At 38.8% G+C, this 13,674-nt stretch overlaps 1 long non-coding RNA gene and 1 pseudogene across 1 annotated transcript; one reads left to right on the top strand and one right to left on the bottom strand.

The window, feature by feature from the left end:
* Positions 1–4,337: 4,337 nt before the first annotated feature.
* Positions 4,338–9,029, bottom strand: LOC118008928. The gene is made up of 3 exons (XR_004678775.1): positions 8,907–9,029; positions 4,631–4,787; positions 4,338–4,530 (listed from the first exon to the last, which is right to left on the bottom strand). It is a non-coding gene; the product is annotated as an uncharacterized LOC118008928 (long non-coding RNA).
* Positions 9,030–9,093: 64 nt separating this feature from the next.
* Positions 9,094–9,608, top strand: LOC118009029 (annotated as a pseudogene).
* Positions 9,609–13,674: the final 4,066 nt, after the last annotated feature.

The raw sequence follows: 13,674 nt of genomic DNA, 5'->3' as shown, positions 1-13,674 counted from the left end.
TGCTGCAATCGTGGAGTGAAGTCACACAAAAGTGAGTGCACAAAGGCCTTATGTTGTATGGTCCTAAAATAGCTGCTATTTTTAAACATAAATTTATTTACTCACTTACTTACCTCTAGCAGCTTGTCCACCACCCAGCTAGACATATTTACATCTCAGCTCTACATTCGGCTTATCTATCAATGACTAATGAAATGCAAGTCAGAGCATTTCACTTTAAAGACATTAGTTCTGTAATGGGTGGGTTGCGGATACCCACTCATGTGAGGCTTATCCAAATGCTCCTGGGTTTCTCAAGGGCAGAGGAAAAGCAATACTTCAATGCACTGAAATAGTCTCGGTTCGTATTATTTATATGCCTGTAGATCCTGATGTGTATGATCACCTCGCTGTGGTAAAAGCCTCACGGGATCCCTGAGATTGTAGAGACCCTAACCCTCCTTTAGAAGAGGGCGAACATGTGCGCGGGTGCATTTATCTGAGGCTCTTTTGTGGGGTGGTTTAGATAATGCTGTGCTCTGAGGGAAGACTGGGAGCTCACACTGCATCGAATGTTTTTCTCATTCCACTGTTTTCTAGTGGTTTCCCTGCCCTGGTCCCTGTCCTCTCAACCATCCTCCACACAGTGGTTAGAATAAAGTTCCTCATATGCTTTTGTGGTGTTATTCCTTATTTTCCAGATTATAAAATTTAGACATCTCATCCTTCCTAACAACTGTCTTCCATGCCACAGCAGCCTTGTTTTACTTTAGTGCCTTTGAATTTGCCAAATTAAGCGTCTCATCACTGCTCTGGCAACTTCTTTCTCCTCTTGGCCAACGTGAGCCCCAAGATGGTAATGAAAGCTCCCCTTCTCCAGGCGGTCTTCCCTGGTGATTGGTCTCACCTGGGTCTGAACACCCTCCTCAGTGCATAATCATTTGAACATTTGACAAGTATTTACCTATTTGCAGCAATGCAAAGAGAAATTTTTAACCCTATTACCCTAACACGACTTTTAAATGTGCTTCAGATTTCTTTCCAATACTTTCTTACCTGCATGTAAACTTTTACATGATTTGATGATAGCCTGTAGGATTTTTTCATTCAATATTATTATTTTTTTTAATTTTAAAAATTTTATTTATTTTTGACAGAGAGAGAGAGTGAAAGCACAAATGGGCGTGGGGGGCAGAGGGAGAAGCAGACTCCCCGCGGAGCAGGGAGCCCCATGTGGGACTCCATCCCAGGACCCTGAGATCATGACCTGAGCTGAAGGCAGACGCTTAACTGACTGAGCCACCGAGGTGCCCTCATTCAACATTGTTTTATAACTATTTTTCCAAGTTGCTGCATTACAGTGGTAGTGTGGCATTCTATCTATGGGCAGTGAGTGATGGTAGAGACAGATTAGGATATGCAGCCAACCTATATGTAACTTTGGGCAAGGCAAATAAACCCTATGAGCCTCAGTTTGTTCATCTGTCAAATGGGGGATACAATGTATGTAAAGTGTCTGACATTTGATAAACACTGGCTGTGATTTACTACCCAGCTTGAGCCATATGAGCTTGCTTTTCTGGTTTGTTGCTTTGAAAATTTTCCTGGCTGTTTCTTGGGCAGTTCCGAGACAATTGTGAAGTTCCTCTAAAGATGGAACTTTGATTTGTTTGGCCTAACACTTCCTAGGTCTTTTGTTGATAGACAGAGGTCTGCCTCAATGGACTCTGAATCATACAGTGCTATGGCTGACTGCATTTCTTTCTAAATCATTGTGTTCTTCAAACTGAAACCTGGTCACTAGGTTTCTATGTACTAAGACTCCCAAGCTGAGTTATAAGTCGCTCAAACAGGAAAAGCAGCTCTGGGAGATCCCTATATTTCCTACCTCATTCCTATGCCCTTCTAGCTGAGAAAGTTAGTTTAACCAGTTCTTCATGTTGTTCCCACCTCAATATCTTAGGTCGAAAATCTAGGCCACCTTGGGCAAGCAGACAAAGCTGAGTTTTTGTCTGAAAGGGTTGTGTCCCTTGCAGGGTGTATCTTGCTCAGAGCACTCTAATTTATTTATGGGACTGAAGAGTCGGGGGAAGGGAGTAGAAGGTAGTCTGCCACTCTGACCTAAGTGAAGGCACTTGTTTTTAACGTGATACTGGGGTGGAGGAGCAGAGTGTGGGGGGGCATCCCCACTTATCCTCCTCATTTATATTTTGCTTCCTGATGACCAATCACCAATTACTTAGCAAGACCCCTCCCATTCCTGAGAAAGGTGCACCTGCTTAAAGCTAACATTTTCGTGGCAAGTTTAGGAGATTCAAGTTGGAGTTCTGTTCAGGAATGATGGTGTACCCACATATTCTGGTATATTCTTTTTCTTAAAGTATTAACTTGTCATTTTAGAGCCCCAGTTACAAAATAAGGATTAATCACAGCACTCCGTGTATTTCATGGACCCTGCTGAGAAGAAAAGTGCTTTTATAAATTCTAGTGTTTTGTTTTAGATGTATATATATCTAAACAACTATACACAGTTTTTCATGTTCTCAATTTTCTGTGCAGTAGTAAAACTCCTGTTCCCCAGCACATCTTGATGGCAGTTGCCCAAAAGATTCTTGTTTTGTCTTGTAAGCTGTATCAGGCTTAACGATGGTTAGTTGTTTGTAGTCATTCTTCATTTCAATCTGGGCTTCTGATGTTTTAAGTTAAAAAAATAGACTCTGTGCTAATTCTCTAGTCATATGAGGAGGCTCATTTCTGATGATTGCTTAATCTTCATCCCCCAAAGAATCTTTCACCGTAAGAAAAAGTCAAAAGGCATTCCACACCAACTTGTCAGAGCATGTCTCCTTTGCTTTGCTCCTTTTTTTTTTTTTCTTTTGCTCTTGAAATCTTCTGGCATGAGTGAAGCCTGGAAAGCAGCAGGATTTGAGATGAAAATGTGGTAGTTGTCAACATACCTTCTGTGGATGCATTTCTAGCCTCAAAATGATGTGGAGCTAGAATGCGGTCTGGCTTTCTCACCTTAATTTAGAGTCTCAAGTTCAGACTAAATGGCACCATTTCACATTGTATTGCATCACATTGTGGTAGAATCATTTCCTTTGGGGTAGAACTTCTATCAAACCTAGGAACAGCTTACTGTGCAAGAACAATGGGAGAAGACATTTTGCTAGAACATGAGCAACTGAGCCTCTTGTTTTTAAAAACGTCATTAGGAAATCCCTCTCCTTTTTTTTTTTTTTAATCTTAATAGATCAAATTCCTGATAGAAAAGAATTGGAAGTTTTGTTTTTCTTTGTTTTAAATGTAACTCCCACAAGGAGTTACCAAGTGGAATTTATCCTTTGTGTGAGAAGGATAAAGTCACTAGCAGAACAATGAGGGGACAGAGATAGGTCTTGAACATGCTGTCTAGATTATTGAAGCAAAAGAATGTCATTTTCAGCATGATTCAGCAGACCAACTATATGAACAAGAGGCGTACGCCATGGTGGTTAAGAGCACAGACTGGGCTTGAATCTTGACTCTACTGACTGGCTGTGTGACAGCAAGTCAGTTATTTCATCCCTCTGTGCCTCAGTTTTCTTATCTGTAAAATGGGGATAATACCACCACCACTACTCATACCTACTTCAGAGGATTATTACAATAATTAATGAGTTAGTATTTATAAAGTGCTTAGAATGGTACCTTGGCACATATGATGTGTCAGCTGCTATGATCACCACCGAGGTAGGATCTTTTTATTATAAAGACTGAAAGATGGCTTTTCTGTAAATATGCTGGAAGTTCCTTTAGGTCTTGACTTCCTATCTTATGGTTTTAAGTTTATACCAATATTTCTTCTGTTTTACTAAATGGAGGCCCAATTCCACCTGAAAAGCTCAATACTAATCACTATCTAAAAGCCTGAATTGGTAAGTAATATGCTATATTGGGAAAGTAGTTTTCAAGACTTGCTTGATGCTTAAAGCTAACTGATAAATTGGAGAACAAACAGGAATATCCAATAGTTGAAATACAGTATTTTTTGGATCATAGTAAGTGTGGGTTGTAATTATTATATACACACCAGTTTGTAACTCTCTGTGTGTGATTATTTGGTCAGTCCTTGGACTTTAAACTCCACAGGGATAGGTACCGAGTTTTGCTTACCATTAAATTTCAGCTACCAGCATCTGATATATAGCAGGCATTCAAAAGTAGTTGTCGAATGAATGAATGTATGCATGGCCTCATAATTAAAAAATGATACTTTGAAAGTCATTGTGTTTATATAATAGACTTTTAAGAAATCCACATGTAGTTAATAGGGTTCTTCATACTGTTCATATTTCTATTAAGAAAATAGAAGGCTGACAGAGAAAGTGAAGTACAGAGAAATTCAGTAATTTAGCAAAGAGGTGGGTTTGAGGATGACCTTCCAGTCTCCTGAGTCCCAGTCTGGGTCTGTCGTCACTAAGATGAAAAGGAGAATCAAGAAATGCCACCTTCTTTCCCTCCTTAATCTTTTCCTTGCTTCTCCCCTGTCATCGTTCCAGGACTGGCATCCTATAGATGCAGAAGGGAGAAAGGAGAAACTCTTGAGACATTTGGTAGTACTCTCCTTCTGGAGGGAAAGTAAACATCAAAGCCCAGAGTTGCTACATACCCATGACGCACAGCCCTGTCTCCCAGGGCCCAGGGCCCAGGTCCTCGTGACGGTTCCTGACATTCTGATAGAGTATGCTGCTGACTCCCAGGCAGGTGTCTCAAACATCAAAGGTTTGGTATCAGCAACGACAATTTAAAATGAATGTGGCATCTTGCTGAAAAATTACCATATAGGCAAATGGATAACTTTTTATTTAGCTCCTGAAAATACTGTACACAGAAAGGCATTCTTAACCATCTGGAAACTATTTTGAGGAAATTAAAGTTTGGAGCTCAACTATATCAATGATTCCCTCTTGCCTTTATTATTATTATTATTTCCCTGTTGCCTTGCCCTTAAATCAGATCCTAAAACTTGTTTCCTATAAAATAGCTCCCAACAAATTTGTAAGTCAGACTCTTTGCCCTCTCTCCTCTTTGACTTTCAGACATTCTTCTGGTTCTATTCCAAGTTACGTATACGTCTCGCAGACATAAATGTTCTTTCTTTCTTTCTTTCTTTCTTTCTTTCTTTCTTTCTCTCTCTCTTTCTCTCTCTCTTTTTTTCTTTCTTTCTTTCTTTTTTTTTGCTACTCTTAGCACATGTGGAGATGATTTAGAATGAGGATTCTTTGGACACCTTCCTTTTTAGAAAATCCAAATCCTATGGAATTAGTGAGAGGTTTTCCTGTCTCCTTAAAGTGTAAACCAGAAGCATAATGAAATAACATTTAAAAAAAATCAAATTAGGCCATTAGAGCAATGCTCTGCCTCACTGAGATGAGAATTTCATGTTAGACAATTTACAGTCATCACTATTATGCCATGCACAACTATACCCCATTTGGTTATGTCAGATGGAGTAATTATCTGTTGGACTTGTTTGGCTCTCTTGTTTCAGTTTGGCCTCTGTGCTGGATTAAGTTTCCGCAAAACCATGATTAATTAAATGCTTCAGGAATGAGGACTTGTGTTTCATTTAATTTTTTGGTTAGCTGAAGTTTAACCGGAAAACTCTTGGCTTTAATCTTGGCTTAAAAACCTTCTAAAATCATTTCATTTTCTTGCATCAAAAGGATAGCACAGTGGACGAGTCTGTCTTTGGTAGTTAAGAACATTATGAGTCCCTTGGGGTCATTTTCTGACTATTAGAAAATGTTACAGATGGAGGGGAAGTTGGGAGGTTGAAATGAATATGGAAACTAGTTAGAAACTGGCATCAAATAGCCAGTTGCCTCTGTTTTTAAAAAGTGGTTGATAAACTAGTATTTATTGAGTAGCAACCTGCTACTTGCCAGGCCTGAGACTCTCCACTTGAGGAGCCCAATTCTGTGCGAGGAGAAGGGGATATGTTTACAAATAATGACTGCACAATGTAATAAGGGCTTAAGAAGGTTTGCAGCGGGTGCTATGGTAGCTCACAGCAGCGAACTACCAATGGCCTGAGGAAGTCAAAGGCCTCACTGTGGGGAAGACGATGGTCTGGGTCTTGACACATGCATAGGAGCTAAGTGGAGAAGAGGAGGTAGGGCATCCTCCAAGGGAGTAGGCCAAGGGAGCAGACCTTGAATTACACAAAGATGGGAACAAGAATTATCTGTCCTGGGACATGATGTTTATGCCCGTGTGTCAGGACAGGGAGAGATTGCTGGCAGATGAGTCTGGACAACAGGCGGGGGCAGACTATAAAGGGCCATTTATAGAGTTCAAGTGATATTTTATAAGTAACATTTAACAATGGAGTTAAACAATCTGATTTGTGTTCCAGAAAGATTACTCTGGCAATGGTGGGAAAGATGCATTAGAAGGAGGAAGAGACCATCTTGATGAACTAGTCAGTATTTCAAAAAATCATTTACTGTTTTAGTGTTTTATGGGCCTGAATTATAGTTTGAAACATTATTTTGCTTTTAAGTAGGAACACCTTTCTGTTTTCTTCTCTCATGCAGGTTCCGTATTATTATTATCTTAACTTTGAATATTGGGAAACTGAGGCACAATGGCCATGTCACTTCCCCAAGGTTCTGAATGGAATCCATTGAGAAACTGACTCAACGCCAGGTCTCAAAGTTTCTTCCAGCAATTGCTAGACCACACTCCCCACTATTACAGCATATTTATGATATAATTAACTTTCGGAAAGCCATATGGCTTTTGTTACAAAGACTAAAGGAATGTGCTTTTCATAACGAATGGCATATGGCCTCCAATAGCTCTTTGCTTGCATGTTTTAACAAAATGAACATGTATATAAATTAGATGCCTCAGGTCAGTTAGCAAACTGAGGTTGATTTTCTTCTGCTCTCCCTAATTACAGCTGCATTTCTGACAAATATCAAGGAGGGTTTTGGCAGCCTGTGGGTGTACACCTACATAGCGTGGGTCACATAATCCTTTTCTCCTATGGTGTTGTCCCTTTAAAGAGTCAGTGTTTGTCTTATATTCACAGAGGAATGTGCTGCTCGCAGAAACGGGGGCATTTCTGATGAAGCTGCCTGCTTTCTGAATGGGGCGGGGACGCTAGTTGATTTAAATGATACAATGGACAGAAGGAACAACCAAGTAAGAACCACTGAGCTGAAAGCCGGCATTTACCTTTGGCCATTTAAGTGATGTGGGGCTGATAGATAACATGATAGATGCTCACATGCTGAACTAATTTAAAGCAGCTAATCGTGAGGGCTCACACTTAATCTCTCAGTTGTTTAGAAGCCTTTCTATTTTAAGTAACATGCCTTAAAGTTCTGCTCTCTTAGTTCACACTGTGTCTCATCTTATTGTTGATTTAGCAGGTTTTCTGGTACAGTCTGAGAATGAGCTCCTTGCAACTTTCACATTATCATATTACAATATTCACCACTGATTATTTGTACTCAAGGTCAATGACATTATCTCATTGGAATTCCCTGGACTCTGAATTCATAAGATAGTCCAAAATGCTCTTGTCTGTAATGGAAAAATACAGCACAATTACTGTAAGTCAGTTGGTTCATAAAGGATCTGCATTTTAAATGTAGCTACTCATCATATTGGCAAATCGCTTGCTTTTTTTTTTTAAATGTGCGTGTTTATGTTATAGTAATAATACAATTTTTTGTTAATTAAGTGAATATATCGATCATAAAAGGAAATTTAAAATATAAGCGTTTCTTAAGTAACTGAAGCAAATAAGTAAAAATACATTTTAATTAATATTAAAATATTTAAACCCTTCTATACAAAAGCTTAATTTCCTAAGAGCAAAACCCACATAGTTTAGGATAATTTTTTCATGAAGGATAAACCAATTGTCTTAAATAGAAATTAAACTTTAGGGGCGCCTGGGTGGCTCAGTCATTAAGTGTCTGCCTTCGGCTCAGGTCATGATCCCAGGGTCCTGGGATCGAGCCCCGCATCGGGCTCTCTGCTCTGCCGGGAGCCTGCTTCTCCCTCTCCCACTCCCCCTGCTTGCGTTCTCTCTCTCTCTGTGTCTCTCTCTGTCAAATAAATAAATAAAATCTTTAAAAAAAAAAAAAAAGAAATTAAACTTTAGGTCTCTCTTTTTCCCATCTAAAATGATTCCTTCAAATCCTGTTCATACAAAAGGAAAGTGTTTGCAAACTTGTGTTTTAATTCCTCTTATATTTACTATAATCTGTATTCCTTTTTTGGACAAGTCATAGCTTCTCCTTTTATAAAATAATATCTTCCATTATGTTATAATTACAAACTGTGGATTCATAGAATCAATGAGTCATAGGGTTGCATAGAATAAGTCTTCAACAATCATCTCTGCCTCCGGGGCATCTCTACACCATGAATTGAATAACAAGGTGAGTAAGAGCCAGAAATATGGCTTTGGCTAGATGAAGAAAAAAGGTAATCCTGGGAACTCTTTTACTCTTTAGCAAAAATATTTCTTCCTTCCTTCCTTTTTTTTTTTCAAAGTGTACTCAGCCCAAACTGATATTATTAGATTAGTAAGTCCACCAAATACCTTGTGTGTGAAAGTGTGGAATCATTTAGACTTACTTCATATTTGAGAATTGAATACTAGGATCTGTAAGATTCCAGATAGTGGTGTTTGAGAATGAAAGGTTCTGCCCCTATCTATTTAACCATCATTTATTACAGGACTACAAACTATAAAAAAACAGTATGAAGGCACAAGATTTGGAAACAAATTGTTGCTACATAATCTATAGGAAGCTGAGAAACAATCTGGAAGAGAAAGTAATTAGGGGAACATTTATGTACTAACAAAAGTCAGTTAGAAGTTGGAAGAAAATGTTATTTTCTTAACTGTCATGACTCACTCATGTTAAGTCCACTCTCATCTTGCTTAGAGGCTCTGTGGCAGTTGGAGATAGTTGTATTAGAGAACGTGCTTCAAGATCCTGAGCCAGTGTGGCTTTCTGTGTGGAGAAGCTCAAGACTGAACAAACATGGACACAAAACGAGAGACCTGGCGTCTCTTTTGCTTACACCCATGGTGCTGGCAACATGGGCAAGTGTCATAGTGCCAGGAAGCTCCATAGCCACCAGTGAGATCAGACGTGGCCTGATAAACAGTACAAGAGAGCCCATTTGGGCACAGCCCTGAAGGCCAACCCTTTTGGAGGCACTTCCTTTGCAAAGGGAATTGTGCTGGGAAAAGAAGGGCTTGAAGCCCAACAGCCAAATTCTGCCCTCAGGAAGTATATCAGGGTCTAGCTGATCAAAAATGGTGAAAGAAAAAAATCACAGCCTTTGTACCCAATGATGGTTGTTTGAATTTTATTGAGGAAAATGATTAAGTTCTGGTTGCTGGATTTGGGCAAAAAGGTCATGCTGTCAGTGACATTCTTGGAGTTCCCTTTAAGGTTGTTAAAGTAGCCGATGTGTCTCTTTTGACCTTACATAAAGACAAGAAGGAAAGACCAACATCATTAAGTTTTGATGGTGAAGATGTGACAGTAATAAATTTTCATATGCCTACCCCCGCAAATGAGAGACCTGGCTCATTAGAATTACTTTGAATACCTGCGTTAATTTGAATTTTATATTCTAAAAATGTTATGATAGGCAAAGATGGAAACCACTTGTTTCTCCAGATTTTCAAATCCTGTGCCAAATTATGTCAACAAACAAATGTGGTTATAATACAAACGGGGGAAATGGCAAGACCAACCACAGTTGCCTTCAAAGGAAAATGGACCTTGTCCCTTGAAGATTTGTTTTGTTCTGCTGAGGACCATATTGGGTCTGAATATTTTCAGGTGGTCTTAGTATGAATTTTTTGAAGGTTGAGCATGCAGAGAGCCGAGCTGGGGTTGGGAAGATAGAGGAAAGGCGGGGGTGGGGGGGGTGGGGGGGGCGGGTAGAGAGTAGCCAGGGAAGGAGTTGTGACTCTGGAGAGCCACAGAGGATAAAGGTGGTGAGTGGAAATTCCCGGGTATTGGGGTGATTGAAGGATTTGTAAGAGCAAGAAGGTTTAATATTTGATGAGATTGTTTCTATTTCTGCAGTTGTAAACTATCCCAACTCCTCAGCCTTTAGTAAAATCTGCCATAAGGATTCATGCTTTGTGGACTTCCTTTTGTTTTTGGATTGAAAATAACAGGAAAGACCTCCTTCCATGTAGGGTAGAATAGGGTGAGCACAAACAAGAAGAACCATAACAAGAACAAATTAGGTAGAAGCAGGCATTCAGAGGCAAAGCAGCCTTGCACACATACCAGCAACACCTTCCTTCATCCCCCCAAATGTGTAGAACTTTTGGAAAGGACTTTGGTCTTCTACAGCCCAGGGGATGTTTGAATCAAGGAGGAAGTAGATTCCAGCTGATATTTGGGTTACATTAATACAGTCTGAAATTATAATAATTTATTAAGGGAGGAAGTAGAGGTGGAAAATTTTGATCTCTTGGGCTTCACTTTCTATCATAGTCTTACTTATTTGTAGCACATGATACTGTTGGCATTTTCTTCTACAAATGTACCAGGCATTTAGCATTGATTTTGATTTTTTAAGTCAATTTGAGCTAGTCAGTTATGCATCTGGTAAACCAAAAGATATTGCTGAAATCTGTGGCAACCATTTTGAAACTATTTTCTGCACTTGCATTTATTGGAAGTGTAATTATAGGTTGCCTTGCTTTGTAGCATTCCCCATGGCATGCAGGGGAATTTGTTTGTATGTGGAAACCTTTATAGGAAATAGTGTTGTTGTATGAGGCTTGAAGACTTGTATCTACATGTTTGAAGATGCCCACATTTTTTTTGGCTTATCATCACTTGTAAATAATGGCCATGGGGTATAGTGAAAAACTATCAATGACCCACTGCTTGAACTTCCCTTTTAAAAAGGGCAAATTTCACATCTGTCTAACATGAAGATGAATCTAAAGTTTAACTTGTTTACGGTAAGTTAAAGTTGTTGTCTACAGACCTCCATTATGCTGCATTGTTAGAGGCAAAATTGTCGATAATTGGAAGAGAGAGAGAGAGAGAGATGGGCAGATGAAGAAAAGCAGAGATGTTTTAAGATATGGCATGGGTAGCACGCCTAATTCCTTTGTTGGGGAAGTTTCTCATACTGTTTTTAACAGATATGCCTTGCTCTGCCATATCTTGATGGTCAAATAGGGTCTTCAAGGAAAATTTATGTGATGGAGCAACTCCTATATGGTATATCTCAGTATTCGAGAAACTTCCAGAAAACACTGAAGTGTACAAGCAGAACAAGTGCCTTGACTGCTTATCTACATTTAGCCATAACTATGCTATTCTAATGGTTATGGGAAAGGAGGAGGGCCAAGTTCTTGTCTCACTTTGAATCTAGTCAAATCCTTACATGCTATGAAGCTTCAGGGCAAAGTTTAATTTCCCCAAGACTCATAGAACCTACTGTTTAGTGATACAAAGTTATGTTTCTGCTTAAAAAAAGAGGACACAGTTGAACTGATTTCATGAAAGTCTAAAATGGAAGCCAAATATTAGGAGATTTTAATCCAAACAAAATATAACTCATAAAAACCTGAATATTGTTATTAAATTTGGAAACTCCATCTCCCATTGCTTTTCGTTTTCTTTTTCTTTTCTTTTCTTTTCTTTTTTTTAAGATTTTTATTTTATTTATTTGTCAGAGAGAGAGTGAGAAAGCACAAGCAGGGGGAGCGGCAGGCAGAGGGAGAAGCAGGCAAAGGGAGAAACTGGGAGAGGGAGAAGCAGGCTCCCCGTTGAGCAAGGAGCCCGATCCCAGGACCCTGGGATCATGACCTGAGCCAAAGCAGATGCTTAACTGACTGAGCCACCCAGGCATCCCTCCCATTGCTTTACAAGGTAAGTCTAGGATTGTTTAGACCACATAAAGTCACCTTGTTCCAGAGTTTGGAGACCACCTCATTGTGTGACTTCTAAGATCCTAAGTATGTTCTCAAAATTCTGTTCCCATCTCATGTTCTCCAACTTTCATTAATAGAGGTGTGTATGCTATTTTATTCTTGCCCTTACTGAATTTCATCTTTCTAAATTGGGCCTATTTCCCATCAGCATTTGGGAGCATTCTCATTTCTGCCAGCTTATTATTTATTCCTCCCAGACTGTCAACATTCACAAAATAGCAAGTGTACCCTGTACAAATGTAATCCTTTGTGATGGTGATGAAAGTGCAATAAGCAAATCATATAGCATGGCACTGGTGCCTGCCCTCTAGGCTGATATGGGTCTGTTAATCATCACTCTGTGGGCACAGTTGTTTAACCAGTTTAGAAATTATTTATTCAAGAAATATTTATTGAGAGTTCCCTCTGAGCCATGTTTCATGCTGCATGGTGGAAACGATGAATGATCCTGTTCCTGACCTTCAAGCACCTCAACAGGATAAAAGGCATGGGAATGAAGAGCTGGTATGAAGTGTGATAATGCCAGAGATATACATTAGGCAAAGGACTAAAATCCTGCCTGGCACTTTCTGAAAGAATAAACTGAAGAGTAAATTGGTGCAGCCACTGTGGAAAACAGTATGGAGGTTCCTCAAAAAATTGAAAATAGAAATACCATATGATCCAGTAATTCTACTATTAGGTATTGACCCCCCAAAATGAAAATACTAATTGGAAAAGATATATGCACCCCTATGTTTACTGCAGCATTATTTACAATAGTCAAGGTATGGAAGCAGCCTAAGTGCCCATTGATAGGTGAATGGATAAAGATGTAGTATAGATATATACACACATACGTGCAATGGAATAATATATGTTATTGCAAATGAAATATATATATAAAATGGAATATTATACAGCCATATAAAAGAAAGGATGGGATATTGCCCTTTGTGACAACATGGATGGACCTAGGGGGTATAATGCTACATGAGATAAGTCAGACTGGAAAGAAAAATACCGTATGTTTTCACTCATATGTGGAATATAAAAAATGAAATAAATGAATAAACAAACAAAAACCAGAATTGGACCTATAAATACAGAGAACAAACTGATGGTTGGCAAAGGGAAGGGGGATGATGGGCAAAATGGGGGAAGGGGAGAGGGAGATATAGGCTTCTAGGTATGGAATGAATAAGTCATGGGAATAAAAGGTACAGCATAGGGAAATTAGTCAATGATATTGTAATAGTGTTGGATGGTGACAGATGGTAATGACGTTCGTGGTGAGCATAACATAACATATAGAGATATTGTTTCACTATGCTGTACACCTGAAACTAATGTAACACTGTGTGTCACCTATATTCCAATAAAAAAATTTTTTAAAGAATAAACTGGGGAGAGTAAGAAATTTTTGTATTTGTTCAAAATGTATTTAATTTGTTCTGTAAATTTTAGAAACATTTCATCAAATTACCATGGAAATCCTGTCAGAATGTTGACTATAATTGCACTGATGCTTTAACTTTATAAATTCAATATTCTTATCTAAAACCATGACATATCTCTCACTTAATTCCCATATATTTTTAAAAAGATGATTTGTAAGTACTTTGTTTTTTGTTGTTCTTGAGAATAGGAGTCTTTTCATACTTTATAAATGTGTGTGTGTGTTACCAAGAAAGCTATGGGTCTTGATTCATTGTTTATAC

This window comes from Mirounga leonina, unplaced genomic scaffold (genome assembly GCF_011800145.1).
Source record: "Mirounga leonina isolate KUSES-001 unplaced genomic scaffold, KU_Mleo_1.0 Mir_126, whole genome shotgun sequence".
Taxonomy (NCBI): Eukaryota; Metazoa; Chordata; class Mammalia; order Carnivora; family Phocidae; genus Mirounga; species Mirounga leonina.
The sequence above is the reverse complement of the archived record's forward strand: the minus strand, read 5'-3'. Positions and strand labels throughout refer to the sequence as shown.